Source organism: Oncorhynchus nerka, linkage group LG12 (assembly GCF_034236695.1).
Source record: "Oncorhynchus nerka isolate Pitt River linkage group LG12, Oner_Uvic_2.0, whole genome shotgun sequence".
NCBI classification, from domain to species: domain Eukaryota; kingdom Metazoa; phylum Chordata; class Actinopteri; order Salmoniformes; family Salmonidae; genus Oncorhynchus; species Oncorhynchus nerka.
Window position 1 is genome coordinate 62523653 of NC_088407.1, and position 11932 is coordinate 62535584.

The following is an 11932-nucleotide window of genomic DNA, read 5'->3' on the forward strand; positions in this document are numbered from 1 at the left end:
GTTGGTGCGGTGCTGGATCTGTAACGTGTCCTGATACATTCGCATTGCATCCTGATGAACTATTTGTTGAGCTCTTGTTGGGCGGCCGCCGCTTGTAACAGGGCCTGTATGGCTCCCTCCATACTCATTTTCCTGAAAAACTGTCCTAACCAAACAAAGCCAAAACACAAAAAAAAACCTGACTCCCCTTTGGAGTGCTAACTGAACATTTATTTATTTTTTTCTTCTACCTAACCAGTGGTATGTTAGTCCATGCCCGCATCCTCCACCACGTGTGGCAAACCTCTTCAAGGTTAGGAGCGTTTGTCACAAACTAAGTGGTAAACTGTCACCAAATCACCCAAGAATGAGAGTTCTTTCGAACAGGACAGTACCTGTGTGTTTGTTTCTCCGTCCTGGTCCACCCAGGCCGTAGGCGAGGTCAAGGATAGCAGGGTTCGGTACACGAATCGGGTTCTCGGTAGGTCCAGGTCCAAACGCCAACAGGTAAGTCCAAAACAATCCAGCTCATACACGGTAAATCCAGCCAATCTCTATAGTCTCTTTCTCTATTGTTCATAGCTCCTTCCAGCACTCTCTCTCCCTCTTCCTGGTTTTTCTTGACCCTTTATCTGTGAGTCGGCTCCACCTTCCGAGGGTTCCCCTTGCTTCTGGGACTTGTAGTTTTGGCGGTCGGACATTTTGTGATCTGTAGTTCTGACAGGGGTGGCCATTTTAGTGATCGGGCAGAGCCCGTTTATTAGTTCTGCTCTCACATATCTGCCACTTATCACTCGACCCCCTTCTTTGCCACAATATATATGGGAGACTGACCGTCTGCAGAGACTGGAATAGGCAGTAGAAGATCAGATACCACAGGACCTTCCACTGCTCCACTGGAGGGACATACCAGATCAGGAAGTACGTGAGTACTGCAAAGGGAGTGGAGATGAGGATCCTGTGAGGAAAACAGAGGAGCATTTTAATGTTTTGGTGTCTAAGTAGGTCTATTTTATCTCTGACTGGAGAAAATATGATATACTATTTAAAATTTTTAAAAGTTCACTGTATTGAAGCAGTAAATATATGTTCTCACAATTATGATTTCCATGAGTCCCTGCCAGGCTAAGTGTGGCACCTGGTAGTGATGGCAGTAGTGCTACCAGATTTATTGCACTAACATGTCATCTGCATAGGGTTAAAATATACAAACACTGACCAAAAATATTAGAAACAAATTTACTGAATTACAGCTCATAGGGAAATCAGTCAATTGAAATAAATTAATTAGGCCCTAATCTAGGGATTTCACATGACTGGGCAGGGGTGTAGCCATGAGTGATCCTTGGGGGCATTTTTAAAATTTGATTTTACTAGGCAAGTTGTGATAGAGCCTGGGATTGAACCAGGGTCTGTAGTGACACCTCTGGCACTGAGATGCAGTGCCTTAGACCACTTAATATGCAACACCTGTCAGGTGGATGGATTATCTTGGCAAAGGAGAAATGCAAACACATTTCTGCACAAATTTGTAGAGAAAGATATGCAATTCTGTTTTTATTTCAGCTCATGGAACAATTTACATGTTGCATTTATATTTAGTATATAAAGTATCTAACTAGGCAAGTCAGTTAAGAACAAATACTTATTTACAATGATGGCCAACAGGCTAAATCCGGACAACTTTGGGCTAATTGTGCGCCGCCCTATGGGACTCCCAATAACAGCCAGTTGTAATACAGCCTGGATTCGAACCATGGTGTCTGTAGTGATGCCTCAAGCACTGAGATGCAGTGTGTTAGACTGCTGTGCCACTCAGGAGCCCTTGAACCATGTCGTTTTCTACTTTATTTTTACATTCACATTCCCCTTTTTATTCATTCTTTCTCTGCATTGAGATCTATAACCCTAAATCCCCTGTTTGGGGCTGTGTATCGAGAAGGGGCTCAGAATGGGCTCAATGTGGCCCTTCTCTCTGCACTATGCCTGCCGACGGGGAGACTGGTGGGCTGTCCTTGTGGTGGCGCCATACTACTCGCCTCACCCTACTCGACAGGCACAATACACCTGACCAGCAAACCAATCCACGCCAGCTAGAAAAGCAGAACATCCGTAGATAAAGGATCCACTACTGCAGTGGTCTTCCAACACGTAGACCAGTAGCTCAACAATATTCCGAAAGTACATGAATTCTATCTCAAACATAAAGCGCACAGCTACCGTCCAAAGCAACATTATCCCACCCCTGGTTAGCCACTATTGGCTTAAAAAGCCAAATGTAACAATATCTGCCAATTCATTTCCAGAAATATTGCCCTTCTGTCTGTTTGGTGCGTACAGTTGTCCATCATCAGTCAGTATGTAGCCAATTAGCGATGTTAATGATACCCGGCATCTTGTGGGTAGACTGCCTTTCCCCAAAAACCTTCTCAATGAAATGTAAACTGCAAAGTTGGCTTCCCTGACAGAACTATATCATGATTAATTAGGTCATTGTTTTGCAAACTCTGCCATGACATGTTCTGCAGCAGTAGGCCTTTTTGCTAAACAGACACATTTCTCACTCGTTTTGATCACACGGACTGGGATATGTTCAGAGTAGCTTCAGAAAATAATATTGACACATATACTGATCCGGTGAATGAGTTTATCAGGAAGTGCATAGGAGTTGTGGCACCCACCGTGACCATTTAAACCTACCCCAAACAGAAACAGTGTATAGATGGGAGCATTTGCACAAAACTGAAGGCACAAACAACTGTATTTAACCAGGGCAAGAAGACTGGCAATATGGAATAATACAAACAGTGTAGTTATTCCCGCCGCAAGCAATCAGGCTAATCGTCGGTAAAAGGACAAAGTTGAGTCCCAGTTCAACGGCTCAGACATGAGACGTATGTGGCAGGGTCTACAGACAATCACGGATTATAAAAGGAAAGCAGCGCCACGTCGCAGACACCGACATCTTGCTTCCGTACAGGCTGAACACCGCTCACTTTGAGGAGAATACAGTGCCACCGACGCAGCCCGCTATCAAGGACTACTTCGCCGTGGCAGCCGTGAGTAAGACATTTAAGAGTGTTAACCCTCGCAAGGCTGCTGGCCCAGATGATATCTCTAGCCGTGTCCTCACAGCATGCGCAGACCAGCTGGCTGGCGTTTACAGCTATATTCAATCTCTCCCTATCCCAGTCTGTTGTCCCCACATGCTTCAAGATGGCCACCATTGTCCCTGTACCTAAGAAAGCAAAGGTAATTGAACTAAATTACTATCACCCGTAGCACTCACCTCTGTCCTCATGAAGTGCTTTGAGAGACTAGTCAAGGATCATATCACCTCCACCTTTACCGGCTACCCTAGACCCACTTCAATTTGCTTACCGCCCCAATAGAGCCACAGAGATAGCAATCGCCACCACACTGCCCTGTCCCATCTGGACTAGAGGCATACCTATGTAAGAATGCTGTTCATTAACTATAGCTCAGCATTCAACACCATAGTACAAGCTCGAGGCCCTGGGTCTGAACCCCACCCTGTGCAACTGGGTCCTGGACTTCCTGACGGGTCACCTCAGCCCTCTCCTGTACTCCGTTCACCCACGACTGCGTGGCCACGCACGCCTCCAACACAATCATCAAGTTTGCGGACGACACAACAGTGGTAGGCTTGATTACCAACAACGACGAGACGGCCTACAGGGAGGAGGTGAGGGCCCTCGGAGTGTGGTGTCAGGAAAATAACCTCACACTCAACGTCAACAAAACTAAGGAGATGATTGTGGACTTCAGGAAACAGCAGAGGGAACACCCCCCTATCCACATCGATGGAACAGTAGTGGAGAGGGTAGCAAGTTAAGTTCCTCGGCATACACATCACAGACAAACTGAATTGGTCCACTCACACTGACAGCGTCGTGAAGAAGGCGCAGCAGCGCCTCTTCAACCTCAGGAGGCTGAAGAAATTTGGCTTGTCACCAAAAGCACACAAACTTCTACAGATGCACAATCGAGAGCATCCTGGCGGGCTGTATCACCGCCTGGTACGGCAACTGCTCCGCCCTCAACCGTAAGGCTCTCCAGAGGGTAGTGAGGTCTGCACAACGCATCACCGGGGGCAAACTACCTGCCCTCCAGGACACCTACACCACCCGATGTTACAGGAAGGCCATAAAGATCATCAAGGACATCAACCACCCGAACCACTGCCTGTTCACCCCGCTATCATCCAGAAGGCGAGGTCAGTACAGGTGCATCAAAGTTGGGACCGAGAGACTGAAAAACAGCTTCTATCTCAAGGCCATCAGACTGTTAAACAGCCACCACTAACATGGAGTGGCTGCTGCCAACACACTGTCATTGACACTGACCCAACTCCAGCCACTTTAATAATGGGAATTGATGGGAAATGTTGTAAATATATCACTATCCACTTTAAACAATGCTACCTTATATAATGTTACTTACCCTACATTATTCATCTCATATGCATACGTATATACTGTACTCTACATCATCGACTGCATCCTTATGTAATACATGTATCACTAGCCACTTTAACTATGCCACTTTGTTTACATTCTCATATGTATATACTGTACTCGATACCATCTACTGTATGCTGCTCTGTACCATCACTCATTCATATATCCTTATGTACATATTCTTTATCCCCTTACACTGTGTATAAGACAGTAGTTTTGGAATTGTTAGTTAGATTACTTGTTGGTTATCACTGCATTGTCGGAACTAGAAGCACAAGCATTTCGCTACACTCTCATTAACATCTGCTAACCATGTGTATGTGACAAATCAAATTTGATTTGAAGGTGGTGAAGGTAGAAAACACATCTTCGCTGATCCTCAACACTGGGGCCCCACAAGGGTGCATGCTCAGCCCCCTCCTGTCCTCCCTGTTCACCCATGACTGCGTGGCCAAGCATGCCTCCAACGCAAATCATCAAGTTTACAGACAACAGTAGTAGGCTTGATTACCAACAACGATGAGACAGACTTCACAGAGGTGGTGAGGGCTCGGAGTGTGGTGTCAGGAAAATAACCTAACGTCAAACAAAACTAAGCAGATGATCGTGGACTTCAGGATACAGCAAAGGGAGCACCCCCTTAGCCACATTGATGGGACCGCAGTGGAGGTGGAAAGCTTCATGTTCCTCGGTCCACCCACACAGACAGTATGGTGAAGAATACCTCCTTAACACCTACAGCACCAGATGTCACAGGAAGGCCAAAAAAGATCAAGGACATCAACCACCGGAGCCACTGCCCGTCCACCCTGCTACCATCCAGAAGACGAGGTCCGTACAGGTGCATCAAAGCTGGGACCGAGCGACTGAAAAACAGCTTCTATTTCAAGGCCATCAGACTGCTAAACAACCATCACTAGCACAGAGGCAATTGCCTATAGACCAATTAGGAATCACTGGCCACTACTAATGTTTCTGTAACTAGCATTACTCATTTCATATGTATAAACTGCACTCCACACCATCTTAGTTACTTCTAAATTGTGTTTACATATTGCATCACCCATTTCATATGTATATACTGTATTGTACGCTATACTACACCACTGACTGTTAAAACAGCCATTTTAAAGAAATGAAACACTATCTATCCACTTTAATGACTCCGTATCTTGCATTAATCTCATGTGTAAACTGTACTCTATACTTAGTCACTAATTGTGTGTAAATATTGCATCATCCATCTCATATGTATATACACTGTACTCTATAATATCTGCCATTGCATCTTAGTCCAATGCAGCGCTTACATGTACAGTTGAAGTCAGAAGTTTACATACACTTAGGTTGGAGTCATTAAAACTAGTTTCTACCACTCCACAAATTTCTTGTTAACAAACTATAGTTGGCAAGCCGGTTAGGACATCTACTTTGTGTATGACAAGTAATTTTTCTAACAATTGTTGAGACATATTATTTCACTGTATCAATTCCAGCGGGTCAGAAGTTTACATACACTAAGTTGACTGTGCCTTTAAACAGCTGGGAAAATTCCAGAAAGGGATGTCATGACTTTAGAAGCTTCTGATAACTAAAATGTCAATTAGCCTAATTGGAGGTGTACCTGTGGATGTATTTCAAGGCCCACCTTCAAACTCAGTGCCTCTTTGCTTGACATCATGGGAAAATCAAAATAACTCAGAAAAATAATTGTAGACCTCCACAAGTCTGGTTCATCATTGGGCGCAATTGCCAAATGCCTGAAGGTACCATGTTCATCTGTACAAACAATAGTACGCAAGTATAAACACCATGGGACCACGCAGCCATCAATCCGCTCTGTCTCCTAGAGATGAACTTACTTTGGTGCAAATCAATCCCAGAACAGCAAAGGACCTTGTTTCCTCCAGCATCTTCACAGGTACAAAAGTATATATATTGTAACATACAGTTAACCTGTAAGTCTATGTCGTTGTCTTTTGTTTGAATTGTTTATGTGTCCGCTGTGCGGGGGAAATGATAATACAAGCGGAACTACATAGCTAATACTGTTGTAACGGGGATCCTTATTGTAGCAACACACTTTTGGAGGGAAGGCAATCCTGCGCTGCGTTAGCTAAGTTTTCATGTCATCGGGTGTAGTTCATAAAGGTTGAAGAGTGTATGTTAGGATGAAGTGTGAATTCATGCCAGGAATAATAAGTGTGAAGTTTGATTTCCTCCCTTCTGTAATAAGCAGCCAATGAGGTATTTGTTCCTTTATTCATGTGTTTAATCTGAACCCGTTATAACGCCGGTTAAACTGTTATGTAAGCACTTCAGAGTTATACCAAGCTAATAAGTCACTCGTAAGATAAGGTTGTAAGAGTGTGCTTAACTGTATTTTTCATTTACTTTATAGTTCTCACGGAAGGTGATAATTCTGACTAAAACTACAGAATAAAGCCGCCAGTTAAAATCAAGGAACGGTTGTGCTCGTGGTTACTGAAGGGAGCTACAGTGAGAACTCAATGCTCTTCACGAGCAAGAGAGAAAGAAGAATCTCATCCAGCTGTAAAACGTCTACAAGATTCCCAAATCCTGGTAGACCCTGTCATCTGCCAGATAAGAGTTTTGCACCTACCTGCAAACTAAGAAGAAAATCTCCACATAAGGAAGCATTGTGAGGCAACATAAGGTCAAGACCAACAGGAAAGTCAGACACGCAAGTACAAGTCAAGGTGTTTGAAGGTGGTCCTAGCCTTGTGAACAGCTAATAAGAGACTAAGATTACAATTCGTAAGGACTGGAGATAGTTGTCTATTTCATAAAGACTCTGGTATTATGCATTTGCTCTTTCTATCTTAATGCATCACTGGTATGTGTATTACTGAAAAATATTATTTGATACTTACTAAAAAAATATATATAGTCAAACATTAAGGGTCAGCGTACACCTATTAATTCTATTTTCACCTGTAAGTTAGTGTAATTGTTTGGTAAGGTGTTTGTTCAAGCCTTTGTTACAAGCATTATACATGTTTATACCACGTACTGAGTTTTAAATTACAGTGAATTAGAGTATAAATTACCTACTCACTTATCCAAACCTTAGCTAGAATTGATTTGACTTGATTTAGAATGTCAGAAAGAGGTAGTTTCACTAAAGGTGATAGAGATGGGGTGGGTCAAGTTGAGCAGCTGCAGCAACACCTCGCAAACTTTGAGCCTTCATCAGAACAAACAGAACAGCAGGAAGAGGCCCAGACTGGTGTGGAGTCACTTCGGCCAGTGAATGATGGAGGCTGCTAATGAGATAGCACAACAAGAGCCACGAAAAGGTGAGAGGGTCCGCAGGTTAACTGAAAAGGGCAGAGAACTGCGCGACGAAAGGTGGAGACAGCTCGAACATCGTTTCAGGGTCAGCTATGAGAAGTGGAAGGCTCTGGTAAAGGAAGCAAAACTGTCACTGACAGGCTGTTGCTCTGAAGACCTACTAGAAGACCTCTTAAACAAGATTAGCCATACCTCTACAGAGCTAAACCTTGTCTATGTAAATTTGCGTCAAATCGACATTCCCGACAACGATATACGACGCAGAGTTGATACTTGTGAAGCAGTTACAATGTCTATCAAGACTGTAAGGTGTCATTTAAAAGGCAGGGAAGAAGGTCAAAGTAACCAGATAGAGTTGCACTGGAAGGACAGCAATTCCTTGTGCATGTCTGAACTCTCACATAAGTCAAGTCTCAACTATCAGCCCTCAAGTGCTTCCTCCCAGTCTCAAAGCAACTCAAAGGTCAACTCCAGACGCTCAAGCGTGTCATCTGTCAAGAGACAAGAGGCTGCGGCGGAAGTTGCTGCTAACCAAGCAGCTTTAGAAGTAATGGTTAAGCAAGAACGCCAACTAGAAGAGCTTCAGCGACTCGAAGATGAAGATAAGAAGAGGACAGCGGAGCAAGAAGCTGAGGCTGTGAAACGCAGCTTAGAAGAAGCTAGGCTGCGAGTCAAGTTAGAGGTAGAAAATGCTGCCAGACGAAGGACACTAGAAGACAAGCGTAGAGAGTTAGAGCGCCTAGAAGTGCTCAAGAAACTAAATGCTGCCAAGGCGCGAATGCAAGTGTATGAGCAAGATGAAAACTCAGAGGACGAGAAGAGAGAACTACTCTCTAACTGCAAATCTGTGAAAGAAGTCATGCACAGAAGTGGCTCATTTCACAGTCTCACCACAACATGTTGTGACAAGCACACAGCAAGAAGATGGCACCAAGACCATGTTCAGGTTACTAGCGGAATCAATCAGTGAAAGCCGCCTCCCCATACCAGAACCAGTAACATTCAATGGAGAACCACTCTCGTTCACTGACTGGAAGGTCTCTTTTCAGACTCCGATAGACAGGAAGAACATACCAGCAACTGAGAAGATATATTACTTGAGAAAATATTGGTAGGCCTGCCAAGAAAGCCATCGAAAGTTACTTTATGTTAGGAACAGAGTCAGCCTACTATGCTGCATGGACCATTCTTGAAGAAAGGTACGGAAACAAATTCCTCATCGCCAAGTCCTTCAGAGATAAGCTCAATGCATGGCCTAAGATAGGATCCAAGGACAGTCTTGAACTTAGAGACCTTGTAGACTTTCTTCGCAGCTGTGAGGCTGCTATGTCTCAGAATAAGGGCCTGGAGGTGCTTAATGACTGTAATGAAAACCAAAAGATCCTCGCTAAACTTCCAGATTGGCTAACTTCAAGATGGAATAGAAAGGTCATAGACATCTTAGAAGAAACAGATCTTTCCAAGCTTCAGTCAGTTTGTGAAGTTTCTCACGAGAGAAGCAAAGATCGCTTGCAATCCTGTGACATCCCTTCATGCTTTGAAACCAAGCGAAGATGGAAAACCTAAGACGCCAAGGATTCAAAGCCCCGGAGCAAGGGTATTAGCAACTAACTCTGATGAGAAAGATACTGTTACTAGTTGTGTCTTCTGTGAGAAGTCAGGTCACAGTCTCCACAAATGCTGGAAGTTCATGGATAAGCCCACCGCAGAGCGACAGAAGTTTGTTCAAGAGAATAAATTGTGCTTTGGCTGTTTAAGGCCTGGGCATCGCTCAAAAGATTGTGATAACAGGAACACCTGCGACACGTGTCAGAGGAGGCATCCATCCTGTCTGCACGAAGATCGTACTAAAGAAAGGTTATGGGATAGGAAGACCTCACAAGATAAGGGGACAAGAGCGTCAAGTGAGGCCATATCTAACAGAGTCGTAAGGGACATTAACAACACTCACACCTCCACAATCATTCCAGTATGGATGTCAACCACAAGTGAGCCAGATCGTGAAGTTCTTGTGTATGCACTTCTTGACACCCAGAGCGACACCACTTTTATCCTTGAAGAGACAACAAAAGGCTCTCAATACAAGGAAGGAGCCAGTCCAACTGAAACTCTCTACAATGGCTTCAAGGAATACCATTGTGCCCTGCCAGAAGCTGTCTGGTTTGCAGGTTAGAGGGCTTTACTTGGAGAAGAAAATCCCTCTGCCAACGACCTACTCGAGAGAGTTTATTCCTGCAAACAGAGATCATATTCCTACTCCAGAGACTGCAAGAGCATGGTCTCATCTTGAACACATTGCAGAGGAGATTGCTCCTCAGAGCTGTGATGTCGGTCTCTTAATTGGCTACAACTGCTCCCAGGCTCTCCTTCCAAGAGAAATTGTGTCTGGTAAGGGAAATCAGCCTTTTGCTCAGAGAACAGATCTTGGCTGGAGCATAGTCGGCTATGGAAATCCATGTATCGACTATGGCGACCCTATTGGAGTGAGTCATCGGGTTATCGTTAGACAGGTGATGCCAAGCCTCCAATCTTCTTCCAACCTCACAAATCAAGTACACTATGTTTGTAGAACACGTGTAAGAGAGGTAATCACAACACTGGACATTATCAAGACGCTTGAATCTGACTTCAACGAGAGAGCTGCAGAAGAGGACCTCATATCTCAAGAGGATATCCGGTTCCTGAAGAAAATGAAAGAGGGCATCAGACGTAAGGACAATGGACATTATGAGATGCCGCTGCCGTTTAAGGAAGAAAGACCCAATCTGCCGAACAATAAAACATGTGCAGTTCACCGACTCAAGTGCCTGGAAAGGAGGCTAAGGAGAGACAAGCAGTACTACAAGGACTACACAGCATTCATGGAAGAGACTATAGCTTGGAGATGCTGAGAAGGTCTCTAAAGAGGAAATTAACAAGCATCCAGCATGGTACATCCCGCACCATGGGGTTTATCACCCACAAAAGCCTGGGAAGATACGAGTCGTCTGACTGCTCAGCTAAGTTTCGAGAGACGTCCTTGAATGATCATCTCCTTACCGGTCCAGAGTTGACAAACACATTGCTGGGCGTCCTTTGTCGTTTTCGTAAGGGGCCAGTTGCAATCATGTGTGACGTAGAGCGCATGTTCCACCAGTTTCATGTGAAAGCAGAAGACCAAGATTATCTACGGTTCCGAAGAACGGAGATCTAGAGTCTCAACCCTCAGTGTATCGTATGAAGGTCCACTTGTTCGGCGCAGCTTCATCTCCTGGTTGCGCCAACTATGGTCTCAAACATCTTGCTGCCGAAGGACGAGGAAGCTTCAGCGAGAAGTCTATCCAGTTCATAGAAAGGAACTTTTATGTTGATGGGTTGACGAGCGTATCGTCTGAAGCTGAAGCGGCCCAGCTGGTGAAAGAAGCAAGAGAGCTTTGCAGCATCGGCAAACTTCGGTTGCACAAGTTTATCTAACAGCAAGGAAGTTATAGCCACAATTCCCAAGGAAGAACGTGCCAAGGGTGCCAAAGACCTGGATATGGCTCTGGGTGAACCACACATGGAGAGAGCGCTTGGTGTACTGTGGTGTGTCGCATCAGACGAGTTCCAGTTTAGAGTAGTTGTCAAGGAACGCCCACTCACAAGAAGAGGAGTGTTGTCTACAGTAGCCTCTGTATATGATCCGCTTGGGTTTGTGGCACCCTTTGTCCTGGCGGGGAAGCAGATCTTGCAGCGGATGTGTCGTGACAAAATCGACTGGGATGACCCCCTTCCAGATGACCTACGTTCCCAGTGGGAATTCTGGCTCCAAGGTCTACAAAACTTGTCTGAGGTAAGGATCCAACGAAGCTACTTGCCATCAAGTTTCAAGGAGGTGCAGAGTTATGAGCTCCATCACTTCTCTGACACTAGTAGCTCAGGTTATGGAGAGTGCTCATACCTCAGAACAATCAGCACCGCAGGAGAAGTTCATTGCTCCCTAGTTATGGGGAAGTCGAGAGTCGCCCCCTCCAAGGTTACGACCATACCACGACTGGAACTTTCAGCAGCGGTGGTAGCTGTTCGAACAAGTGACATGCTCAAAAAGGAGCTAGAGATACAAGGTCTACAGGAATACTTCTGGACCGACTCGAAGGTAGTTCTTGGCTACATCAACAATGAAGCCAGAAGATTCCACG